This window comes from Cyprinodon tularosa, unplaced genomic scaffold (assembly GCF_016077235.1).
Source record: "Cyprinodon tularosa strain WSP-4 unplaced genomic scaffold, ASM1607723v1 ctg205, whole genome shotgun sequence".
In the NCBI taxonomy this organism is placed as follows: domain Eukaryota; kingdom Metazoa; phylum Chordata; class Actinopteri; order Cyprinodontiformes; family Cyprinodontidae; genus Cyprinodon; species Cyprinodon tularosa.
The window spans coordinates 1,283,118-1,296,967 of record NW_024038756.1 but is presented as its reverse complement, the minus strand read 5'-3'; positions in this window follow the sequence as shown (position 1 = coordinate 1,296,967).

Here is a 13,850-nt window from a genome sequence, read left to right as displayed (position 1 = left end):
TTCTGTTCCTCTCATCTCACACAGGTATAGAAACCAGACTTCTAGGAATTACCGTATTTTCACGACCATAAGGCGCACCGTACTAAAAGGCGCACTCTCAGTTATGTGTGCCATTTCTGTATTTAACACACACATAAGGCGCACCGGACTATAGGGCGCGTTTTTTATATACAGGTACATGTCCTCTACTACCTTTAAATACCTCTACTGCATATTTAAAAATACAGCGGGCCCAAAACTGAGTATGACTGTGCTTTATTCATGTATTTATTACAAAGTATTAATCAAACCTGGGAGCTGGCCGTGAGACAGACACATCGCAGATGACACAGCGCTGTGATCACTCCTAAATTAACTTAAAATCCTGAAACCTGCCGACGGAATATGTTCGCTTTTATTACCGGTATCCTGGTGCCTGCAGTTTAAATTATTTAGATGAAAAACACCTGCCAGCCGCCAAGGTGAGGCTGCTGTTGAAGGGATTTCTACTGTCGGCGCACCGCTGGTATGTGGGGGTCTGAGCGCCTCCGACAGAAATAGATAATCTGGATGAACTGACTGCAATTATTACGTTTTCAGGTGGACTTTCTCACTTAAAAACATATTAAAACTACTTTATTCCCACTGATCACAGCAAATATAGCTGCAAGATTTATATTATTTAGATGAAAAAACACCTGCCAGCCACCGCGGTGAAGAGGAGGAGACCCGCCCAGAGGCTGCTGTTGAATTAAGTTTTCAGGTAGAAAAATAGAGCGGGAGCAAAACTGAGTATGATTGTGCTTTATTAATGTATTTATTACAAAGTATTAATCAAACCCATAAAAGTCATCATCCTCTGTTTCTGAATTAAACAGCTGCGCTAAATCAGACATGCCAATTTCCCCTTCTTCGCTGTCAGAGTCACTTTCCGTGCAGCGCAGCTCCTCAGAAATAATGCCGGCTTTTGCAAAAGCTCTAACAACAGTGCCAGCAGACACGTTAGTCCAAGCATCAACGATCCATCCGCAAACGGTGGCGTTAATTGCCCGGCGCTGCCTTCCACTTATCGTGAAACTGTGGTCTCCGTCTCTCATCCATCGCTCCCACGCCGCTCGCAGCCTTACTTTGAACGGTCGGTTCACACCGATGTCGAGCGGTTGAGGTTCCTTTGTCAGACCCCCGAGATAACGGCGAGCACAGCGTTTATTTTTTTTCACCATGTTTTTCACATTAGCTGTGAGATGGGCACGCATGGAGTCACATATTAAAAGCGATGGTGATGCGTGGAAAAAAACCAGCTGGTCTCCTCACATACACCTGCCTCAGCCACGCTTTCATCATCTCCTCATCCATCCAGCCCTTTTTATTTGCCTTAATATGTCATCAGAGCGATGTGTCGTCTCACAGCCAGCTCCCAGATCAGCTTTTCTGATTCGTTGATGCGGCGCTTCCAGCAGCAAAACTTCAATGTTTCCATCTCGAGCAGCAGCAGCGCGTTGGCGGCGCGCTCCCGACGTGCTGCGCCTGCTGCTCAAAATGCGCTGCGGGACCTTTTGCTGCGTCTATACGCTCGTCAACCGTTGACTTTGCATGTAAACTCGCTGCTTCTGCTGCACCTGCTGCGTCCGGTTCACAGCAAGCACAGCATTAATTTGTTTCACCATGTTTTTCACATCAGCTGTGAGATGGGCACGCATGGAGATTAACAGCGATGGTGTGGTGATGAGTGGAAAAAAAAAACACCTGGTCTCCTTACATTCACCTCCCTCAGCCACTCTTTCATCATCTCCTCAATGAGGTGGTCTCAAAAGTCGCACTTGCAACACACATAGGGCGCACCGCACCAAAGAGCGCACCGCACATTTTGAGGGGAAAAAAAGACGTTTATGTGCGCCTTATAGTCGTGAAAATACGGTACTGTATATCTTCTGTATTGTTTATTTCTGCTGTTTTATTTTCTCTCTTTTAAAGACCACCTCTACAGCTGAGCTGTGGTAGTTTCGATAAAGTTTAATATACAAGTATCAGTGGAACTTTATGGCAATAGTCATAATGGTCTGCTTGTGAAAGCAAAGCTGCTGGGCTACCAGCTAGATATGGGACATCTATTCCCGGAGCCATATTGGTAAAACAGGACAAAAAAAATAGTTTGAAGGTGGAAAATTAATGAATGCAGAAAAAAAAATATATGCTATATATACAAATATTATTTGTGATAAGTAGAAGTCCGAAACTTCTTTGCCTTGATGTTGCCTGGTATACTTTGGTCAAAATATGGTATTATTGTAACTTTCACTATTTCAATGTAGGCTGTGTCTATATTTCCAAAGGCTGTGCTTCCTATAGTACTAATAAAAACAGTAACCCAAAAAAATCTATGCAAAAAAAAACAAAGGTTCAAACCAGGTTCCTCACTGAATACTACTACCTTTTATCAACTATCTCTGTGTGGATGCTCCACCACCTATTGACCACCAGGGGACAGTATAAATTAAATAAAAATCCTATTAATTCTTCAACCAGTAATTTAAAGGGGACCTGATTTATGTCAATCAAAGGTTCCATTAAGACTTTGAAACAGAGAAATATTATCAAACATGAAATTATACTACACAAAAAATGATAAGGCACTAACATCTGGTTTTGAATGTTTCTATTTAAACTCAATAAAATTGTTTACTAAAACAAATAAAGTGATATTTCTTTAGTCCCTTCTGTTTTTTGTCTCAATTATATAACAAGAAAGATAAGAAAACCCAGCAAAAGCACAAACAAACAATAGAAAAGAGGATCTGACATTAGGAGCTACAACCTGCCTCTGCCTGCAGGGCTGAGTGCTTTGTCTGATTGATGCAGGCTCGCATCTCATTAAGCTGATCACCTTTGTGAAACCCATTAAACAGTGAATGATCTCCACAATTGGCACAGCAGTCAAAACAAAGGGGGAAAGAAAAGTTTCAAACATGCTCTTTAGACAAAAATCAATATTATTTTGGCAGTTTATGACCTAGAGTTCATGTTTTTATGTGAAACAGCACACTTTGCAGACAGAGGAGCGTCAAGACATGGAGTGGTGACTACAATTCTTCCCCGCCTACAATTTTTTTTAGGTCATTTAGGTCTACTGAGATTTTCTAACATTGTTCTCACAGTTCAAACTGATTTTTACCCAATCCTCCTGTGATTGGTAACGTTGTTTTCCCTTTGAATGAAAGGCAGAGGTCCCCTAGCTGATTGTTATCTCTGACCATTTAGGAGTGTGTGAGACACTACTAGCATTTTCACACGACTGTTAACATTACCCAGAAAGAGGTTTTGTGTAAACTTACATGGTCATTGTGTTGATGATTACAGAGCATGGACAGCACTAAAATTTCAGCTCAGAAGAAAGAAGTCACTCATTTAAAGGGATGCACTAAATGGCTGTGTTTCCAAAACTGTGACATGGGAACAAAGGCAAACAGATGTGAAACCTGGTGTAGAGTATGTTTGTAAAAACCGACATTAGAAGATAGGGTTAAAGTGGGGATTCCCATTACATTTTCAACTGACCCGGAGAAAAAAAGTAATTTCAAGGTAATATAACAGGTGGTTGCATGTCAAGCTACTGCTTTCATGTGTTTTCTTCCAGAGGAGACGGGTGCAGTATGGGAACAGAGATGGAGAGGCTTTGAGCGGAGAGTGACGAGGGGCCTGAACTTTTTATTGATGTTGAGAGCTGAAGAAAGCGTGGCACCTGTTTTCATAAAGGCACAGAGGGGAGAAGATATCCAATACTTTACGAGAGTAAAGATGAATAAAAATAGCTAGTGAAACGATAAAACTTGAGGAAAATTTAACCTAAAAAAAACAAGTGCGTAATCAAACCCATCATGGAGCCTTATTGACTGTCATGGTATGAGAATTTAAAGAGTCAAACAAATGCAGGAAGTAAGAAAGACTATGAGAAATGTGTTTGAACTGTTGCTGTGCAGGCGAAGAATTCAGCAAACACTGATTTAAAAGGAGCGTAAATGAAAGATTGATGGAGCAAGGAACCAGGGAATCAAATTAACAGAATGTGGATGAAAGACAGAGGATGAATGAAAAGGTTGAAGGAGAATGATTCCTTATTCGTAAACAGAAAAAGGTTAATCGAGAAAGAAAACTAAACAAAATAATACAAAAGACAAAAGGTTAATACATACAGGTGCTGGTCATAAAATTAGAATATCATGAAAAAGTAGATTGATTTCAGTAATTCCATTTAAAAAGTGAAACTTGTATATTATATTCATACATTACATACAAACTCATATATTTCAGATGTTTATTTTGTTTAATTTTGATGATTACAAATGACAACAAATGAAAATCTCAAATTCATCATATCAGAAAATTAGAATATTACCGAAGACCAATAAAAACAAAGGATTTATAGAAATGTTGGCCAACTGAAAAGTATGAACATGAAAAGTATGAGCATGTACAGCACTCAGTATTTAGTTGGGCCTCCTTTGGCCTGTATTACTGCAGCAATGCGGCGTGGCATGGAGTCGATCAGTCTGTGGCACTGCTCAGGTGTTATGATAGCCCAGGTTGCTCTAATAGTGGCTTTTAGCTCTTCTGAATTGTTGGGTCTGGTGTATTGCATCTTCTTCTTCACAATACCCCATAGATTTTCTATGGGGTTAAGGTCAGGAGAGTTTGCTGGCCAATTAAGAACAGGGATACCATGGTCCTTCAACCAGGTACTGGTAGCTTTGGCACTGTGTGCAGGTGCCAAGTCCTGTTGGAAAATGAAATCTGCATCTCCAAAAAGTTGGTCAGCTGCAGGAAGCATGAAGTGCTCTAAAACTTCCTGGTATGTGGCTGCGTTGACCCTGGACCTCAGAAAACACAATGGACCAACACCAGCAGATGACATGGCACCCCAAACCATCACTGACTGTGGAAACTTTACACTGGACTTCAAGCAACGTGGATGAAGTGCCTCTCTTCTTTTCCTCCAAACTCTGGGACCTTGATTTCCAAAGGAAATGCAAAATTTACTTTCATCAGAGAACATGACTTTGGACCACTCACCAGCAGTCCAGTCCTGTTTCTCTTTAGCCCAGGCAAGACGCTTCTGACGCTGTCTGTGGTTCAAGAGTGGCTTGACACAAGGAATGCGACAGCAGAAACCCCTGTCTTTCATACGTCTGTGTGTGGTGGTTCTTGAAGCACTCACTCCAGCTGCAGTCCACTCTTTGTGAATCTCCCCCACATTTTTGAATGGGTTTTGTTTCACAATCCTCTCCAGGGTGCGGTTATCTCTCTTGCTTGTACACTTTTTTCGACCACATCTTTTCCTTCCCTTCGCCTCTCTATTAATGTGCTTGGACACTGAGCTCTGTGAACAGCCAGCCTCTTTAGCGATGACCTTTTGTGTCTTGCCCTCCTTGTGCAAGGTGTCGATGGTCGTCTTTTGGACAACTGTCAAGTCAGCAGTCTTCCCCATGATTGTGTAGCCTATAGAACTAGACTGAAAGACCATTTAAAGGCTTTTGCAGGTGGTTTGAGTTAATTAGCTGATTAGAGTGTGGCACCAGGGGCCATCAATTTTGAACCTTTTCACAATATTCTAATTTTCTGATATGATGAATTTGAGATTTTCATTTGTTGTCATTTGTAATCATCAAAATTAAGCAAAATAAACATCTGAAATATATGAGTTTGTATGTAATGTATGAATATAATATACAAGTTTCACTTTTTAAATGGAATTACTGAAATCAATCTACTTTTTCATGATATTCTAATTTTATGACCAGCACCTGTATCCTGCAAAAGCAGAGTAAATTATTTTTCTCAGGTCAACAAGAATTAAATGAAATAAGTCTCTTCTTCCAGCCCTGCCTTTAGTTTTCTTTTAGCTTGTACTTGACTCATTATCTGGTCAGAATTGTGCGTGTGTGTGATAGCTAACACATGTTGTGTAAATTGTTATATATTTGAAGTGGCCATGAATAGGACACTGGTATATGCTGTATAGGAGGGACCAATGGAAGGTTCATGTGAAGCAAGAAGTCAGTGTAACAGTTGATTCTAAAGGAAAAGCCTTTTAAAGCTTTGAAAATTTTTTACAAGCCAATAAAATACTGGAAGAGTGTAAATACTGGGAGAGTGTAGTACCATCAGATAGAAGCAATAATGAACTCTGTTTGGAAGGAAATAGCACTGCTCTTCACCCACAGAACATGGACAGTGAAGTTTAGAGGTAAGATCATCCAGAGGTGTAGCCAGACATTTTTATAAGGGCGGCCAGGCAATAACCAATGTACATTGAGGGGTGGCCAAAAATGGATAGGCACCAGAAGCTCAGGGTCAATCTACACTGTTCCAACAGGAAAAAAATAATGAGCAAAACATCCATATTTTCTAAATAAAGACAGATTATACTTTCCTACAGCCTTTGCTAACAAATAGATGCATATATTTAAACATCCATGCTTTCTAGATAAATGGTATAGTTGATACAATTCTTTCAGGTTTGGGTTCTGGGGCGAACATCTTTTCCTTTGTCATTACTTACCTACTTTTATCAATAATCATCCTGCATAGAATTGATATTTACAAGTACTGATATCTACATGAATTAATTATCTAATACATTTTTTATTAAAATAGTTATTAATAGTTATAGCTATGATTTCACTAAAGACTCCTAGATGAATGCAGAGACACATAATTTTCTCTACCCCATAAAACACAAAATCTAGATCTGAAAAGAGCATTAATTCTGTACTTATCATCTTTAATATTATTATATTGATGTGCATAATTAACTACAGTATTTTTGCTATCAAGTAATTATGAATATATGAAAAAAATAGTAAGTAATATATGAAAATTTTAAATGTTTTGAATATTCCACGTGATTATTAGGGTTAAATAAATGGTAGGGGTGGCCACAGGGGTGGCCAATGATTAGCTAAGCGTGGCCATGGCCACCCCTGGCCCCCCATCTAGCTTTGCCCCTGAGACCATCATGATGTGGGTTTTTTTTACACTCTGTGGTATTTGCTGCATTCATAGGATTGAAAGAACGATAAATTAAGAAAAATAACAGAGTTATTATAAAAAAATATATATGAGATTTTGCAAGACAATGCCGCACGAACCACTGCCAGGAAAGCTGGCAATTAGTTTCAGAATAACAAATTAAGGACTTGGATCCAAATAAATACCTGTTGATGGAACAGTAGAATGGGTCAAAATCACACCTGCACAATACATGCAACCAGTTCCTGAGAGCTTTGGAGTCTTCTGACTTGATGAGGCACAATAGAAGCATTTACAATTTCACAGTCTGTTCACCTTTTTTTTTCTTTTCACTCAAGTGTTGTCATTCCACCTAATTTTATATAGTAAAATTTTTGCATTTATTTGTTATGATTTCTTGATTCCGGTGAATTATGTACCAGTTGCTGCTGTAACTTTCTTTCATGTCAACAGCCCTTTCAAAGGTATTTCAACCCAATAAACTCAAACAAACAAAGAAGGCAATTAGAAGAGTTTTATTAATACAATATTTAAATCTTTGGCGGCAGACCTCGACAGGAAACGTCAGCGTTGAAATTATCTTTGATTATAGGCATGAGCTTATAAATGGGGGTAGATAGCAAGGAGATGAATAGTAGATGGGTTCTGCCATCCATTTGGAGATGGATCATGATATCTTTAAGACTTATATGAACTTATTATTTAAGGTTCATATGAATCGCCTTGTTGAGCAAGCATGGGGCAACAGTGGAGAGAAAAAACTCCCCTTTGGGAAGAAATGTCTGGCAGAACCAGGCTTAACATGGCGGTCTTCTGCCACAGCAGCTGAGGATGCCTTATGAATGCAGTAAAACCAGAGGAATCATCTAATGGAAGGAGAGCAGCAGCATGAAAAGGGGGACAGGTGGAGCTTGTGATGGAGGTGGAAAAGGGACGGAGAAAGGTTTAATCAAGCTCATCGAGTCAAATCCGAAATGCAAGCCATCGTTGCGCACGCTTGGTTGGGTAGCAGGCTGAGCTTTGAATGAACATGTCTTTGAACTGGGCTCTGAATGATGATTGGACTTAGTGGAGGTGTGGTCAGATGTTGATTGGGTTGCTCTGAACAGGAATGAGCCTCGATTGGATGGGTAAGTGATTCAGTTTATTGACAAGGTCAGCTACTATTTCCCTGCTGTATATGGTAGACCATTAGACCTCTTCTTTTCCATCCATCCATTTTCTGTCACACTTATCCCTGCTGGGGTCAGGAGGGGTGCTGGTGCCTATCTCCAGCTGTCAATGGGCGAGAGGTGGAGTAAACCCTAGACACTTAGATATCTAATAAATATAGAAATCAAATCAAAGCATGCAAATAATTACATTTAGTGTACAGCAGAACTACTGCAACACTGAAATAACAGTTCTAAATGATTTTCTATACCATTTTCAGGCTGAATATTATTTTTACTTCCTTCCAATTTATTTTTCAAACGGTTGCACGAGTTGCCTGGAAGGTTGCTGCACCCTTTGCTTTTATGTTTTCTGTGTTTTATGTTTTCAAGACTTTGCATCTCTTTTGAGTCATAAGCCCCCTCTCATTTTTTAGAGAACATTTCAAGGTATAAGTTTATTTTGCTGCTGATTAAATCATTTGAAATGTCATAATCTGGATAGGTTCATTCATTTCAAGATGTTTTACCTTAGACATACTAAATGCTCTGAAAAGCCTATTTAATGAAAGATTCTTATTGCTTTTTGTGCTGTGGTTCCTGTCTTTTTTGTGCTGCTCCAAATAATTGAATCAAGTCTGATAAAACTCAATATTCACTGCAATATTTTAATGATATTTCTGCTTTTTTACATGTTTTGGTAAATTTTATAGGCTTAATTAAATGAACAGATTAGTTTAGGAACTTATGATGTAGAGTTTCATTTTAGCTTTTTTGCTGTAGGGGTTTCAAATGAGATCTCAAAGTGGAGATTTTTGGGATAAAACATCAGATAGCTGCTATATAGTATTTAATTCTCCCACTTAAGTACAACTATTTCAAAAGTGTCCTCTGCCTTTACAGCAATTCATTATATAAAATGCCTTTTGTGAAGTTAAAAAAAGTGATGTAAGGCCCTCTACTGATTTTACAAGTAACAATGTGAAGAGAGTGGCAAGCATTTTATTGCTGCGATTACAGCTTTGTGTGTTCTGCCTCTATTGCGATTGCAATTCGAGATATTGAAAGGTTATCTGGTGAAATAATGTCTTCAGAACTAGGAAACATCTTTATTAGATGACCAATGTGTTTTGGTCAGTTGTGTTAATCAGGGTCATTCTCAGTTAGAGGCTTGTTGCTAATTCTGATTTCTAAAATACCCGGAGCTCTGTCAAATTGGATTAGGTTTTGTAATCACTTTTCAAGATTCCCAAAGGCATTTATATTTGGACTCTCACTGAGCCGATTAAGATCTGATCTGAGCCATCCTCTCTGCATATTACTTTAAGGTTATCTTCTGCCCAAACTTTAAATGTTTTGCCACATCTTAAACATTTTCTATTACAATTAGCACTGTTTAACTCTATTCAAACAGCAATCTACTCAAACAGCTGAGAAAAAGCCATTTTTCACTATGTTGCTGCCAGAGCCACATTTCACTGTCTGCACAGTGAAGTGCAGAGGATTTCCAGTAAAACTGCATAGAGGCAAGAAAAAATATTTTCTTCTTGTTTTACCTGACCAGAGAAGCCTTTGCAGTTTGTGTTCTGCATCTCCTACATGGCTTTTTGGCTCATATTTGATAGGATTCCTTTCATATCAGTGTATCAGAGGCTTTAACCATGCGGTGGGGGGACAGGTAGCACAGGTCTCTATGTAGGACAGGTCTGTGTGTAGTGTTAAACTTTGTGGCTCCCCTGTGTGTCCTATATGAATAATTTAGACTTAGACAAACTTTATTGTCATTTTGTTTACACAGAGTGTAAAACGAAGTTTAGATCCATGCAGCTTTCTGACAGTGAATTAGCAGCAGCTTAGCAGTGAAATGAACATTTACATTTATAAAGTGCAGCAGTGATCATAATGTATACCATGCAGGAGATATTTTTATTTTATTTTTCCAGGTTGCGTGATGGAATGCAACCTGGAATAATAACCCTAATTCTAATTGGCTATTGTCATCAAAATGTAAACTATTAAAGTAAATTCATTTTGGTTTGTTTCTGTGGGTCAGCAGGCTCTCTGCTCCTCAATTCATCAAAAAAGATATCTTCAAATGTTTGAGCCTATAGGAAATTCTATAGTCATTCCTGGCATTCATGCCAAGCTTTTATGCAAATGCAACAGTTTTCTGTTCACCTGACCCCCTACAATGTCATTAGTTGGCAGTTTTTGAATTTTTCCCTGAGCCGTGCAGTGTCAAACCTCAAAGTCTCTATATGGGGCCTTATCACGGCACAGCAGCTGCCGTTCGGAGGGAACCCCATATCCTGCACCGTGAAACTGTGCCATAAATATGCGGCTGAGCTTTCCAAAACTTCCATTGTGCCTGTTAGGTGATAGAGAGCTGCAGGGATTAGCCAGAGTTTGTCAGCTAATTTGTCACCTGGGAACTGAACAAACGTCTGTCTGTCCAGAGGGTCGGAACGATGGGAATCACAGAAGCAGGTGCTTTTTTTTTTTGCTTTGAAAAAAAAAAAAAGCAAGAAACAATTATTGCAACCCAAAGTTGCAGCTGAAAATGTGCTGGGGTCTTTAAATTTGTCTTGCTTGTCATGATCTTTATTCACCAACTTTGTTCTGCCTCGCTGCTTCTGCCTGTCCTCAGGTTTCACAATTTACTGCAGTCTGCTTTATGGATTTGCTTCTGCAACGTTCTCACAAGCAAAGGTACCGTATTTTGTTCTTGTAAAATCACAACAAGAATATGTTCTTGCATTTATGGAGACATACAGCAGTAAAAGGTACGTTTCTGCTTTGTTTTTCCACAATAACAAGCATCTGGAAACCCTCAAATCATCGAGCATTTTAAATGTGGAAAAGAAGAATTGATGACTAAATGTGGCTACAGTCACTGCCTAAAAGCTTAGGGGTACATGAAAAGTCAAGGCTCACTTCTAAGTTTTGGATTTTTCAAATATTCATGTTGAACACCTATTCTATCTGATTTAAAAAAAATAAAATGTTCTTTTAGCCCATTGTTTTTTTGTTATTTTTTACAAAAGAGTTGACACTGAAAGGTTTAGGCAAAAAACTGAGGTTTGTACCCTATTTGAGTAACTGGTGAAGATTGAACCTTTTAAAATTAGATGTTTTTGTAAAAAGATTTATAGTTTTTATATTGACAAAAAAAAAAAAAAGCACACATATTCCAGAAAAAACTGAACTATTCAAAACCAGACAAAACACATTAACTAGTGCACAAATTTATTTCACCAGCAGTAATGGCACAGGGAATAAGGGTTTTAACATGTTCTGTCTTGTTTACCACTTTGTTAAAAGAAAAAAAAAAAAAAACATGCATTTTTTTTTAACAATGACAAGTTTAATTAATTTTATGAACAGAGAAAAAAGAATTGGACTGTGCTTTCATCTTCAAATTCTTCTGAAGAGAATCCCTGGATTTTTCTTCATTAACCCTTCCTTTAGTTATATGTGATCTGCAGGCTATAAGGTCTTCCTACCTGTAAATTTTACATTTGGCTTGGTACTGTACAGAATTATTCTTCCTTATAGTACTAAAAGAATTACTTGATATATTTAATCAATTACCTTTTGTTTAATTCCATGAATGCTGCCAGAACCTTAATGTTATTAAACCACCTTCCACCCTTAAGTTTTGTTTATTTGAGATAATGGCCAGCAATGTTTCTCTTTTAAGCACCATGCGTCTAATGGTATTCAAGGTGTTCAGTTTTGGTCTCATCCAACCAGAGAATATTGTGCCGTTATATCACTGACTTGTCAACATCTTGTTTTTTTTTTGTTTTGTTTTTTTAAACAGTGTCCTTTCTGGCAATGTGGCAATAAGAATAATTGTCTTAACGCCAAAAAGAGCCCAACAGATTTTACTTTCACAAGTTGAGGAGTATGGCTATTGCCATATTGTTCCGCTGGATTTATGCATATAAATAGGTTTATTCTAATTATGCAGAGAGTTTTACAGATAATATGGACACTGCAATGTAAGTAGAACAGGAAAGGAAAAGCAGAAAAAAAAGAGAAAAGATGAAAGAGAGGAGATAAAAGGGAGATAATGATAAAACATTTTCATTCTGATTGATCACCAGCGAAGAGATGTAAAAAGAACAGCACAACCAACGGACATGTTACGAGACATACAATAAAGTAACACCTACTATCGCTGAAGTATTAGTAGTTAATCTGACATGTATTCTGTGTTACCTTAAAATAACTTGACTTGACTTGTCAACATCTTCTACCATAAGCTTGTTTCAAGCTTTTTTCTTCACTCTTGAGGTCTTGCACACCGATTATTTATACTGTCCATTGAAGATAAGATCAGTAATTATTGGTTTTAGGGAAAATATGTACCTGTAAAGTAATATGTAATAAAATAATTTATTATTGAAAGTCAATTAATTAAAGTAACACAATTCACTAAGTGAAACACGAATATATAGATTAATTAAACATATGTTTTCTGACCCATTTTGTCCTGTTAGTACCTGTTTGCATTTTTTAAGAGACCTTCATTTGATAAATGTGCCTTATCCGAATCTATTTTAAAATCTCGAAAATTTGACTGTATTTTCAAAGACCTCTGGAAGTGCTTCTTGGCTCATAGCCAACTCCATTATTCTTTTGACTTTGCTGTCAGACACTGAACAAGGGGCATCTGGCTTGTTTATAATTAAATAGCTTTCTGTCAACTTCCAGATATACTTTCAACAGTAGGCTACTTACTGGAACAGTCAAAGTTTTTAGATATTGTTGAAATCTTGCCATAAGTATTTTTTAATACTGCTTCTAATAGTCCTTGCTTTTTGCAAAACTTTGGTGATAGAAAAATCTTCACAACATTCATCATTTGATATTATACCACATTTTGATTTCCTAGTAACAAAGCAAATTCATTTTTATTTGCTGACAGATTTAAATAATGGATTTGTTGATAAGTGGAGAAATGTACTTGTTACATCAGCTCAAATAATCAAAAAAGAATTTGGATTTCTTTTTCTTTTGCACATCCCTTCTTGTTTGTATTTATCATGCATTTCCTGTATTTTTACACCTCATTGCTCATATGTTTGATTGGCTGTGATTTATTTGCATATTTTGATTACTAGGAGTCATTTAAGCCTTAAGAAGATTAAATGACAAGAACCAAGTGTGCATATGGAATCAGAGAGGGGCACTGAAGACCTACAAGGTTGGTCAAAATATTTTCTTTTTTCTTGACATCAGCTTGCAGTTTTTTCTTGGGTTCTTTTTGTAAAAGCTGGTCGTTAGTTAGATACATTTGCTGCTTTTTGCAAATTGTTTAAATAGCTTTTTTGTTTTGCATTAGAAAAAAGTCCCATATTACTGAAACCAATTGGTGAAGAGTCATAATTGTTAACATCTTTTGGAGACCAACACTAAATAAAAAGGTGGATTACTTAATTTTAAGGCAATTAGAGTACAAAATAGAAAGAAAGAAAAAAAAAGAAGAAAGAAAAGGAAGCAAGAAAGAAAGAAAAAAAGGAAGAATGAAAAAAAGACTGCAAAATGATGTTATGTTTGCTTTTTGCAAAGTGTTTAAAAAAGCTTTTTTGTTGCTTAAAAAGCTTTGTTGTTTTGCATTAGAAAAAAAGTCCCATATTACTAAAACCAATTGATGAGATGTCATAACTGTCAACATTTTTGGACGCC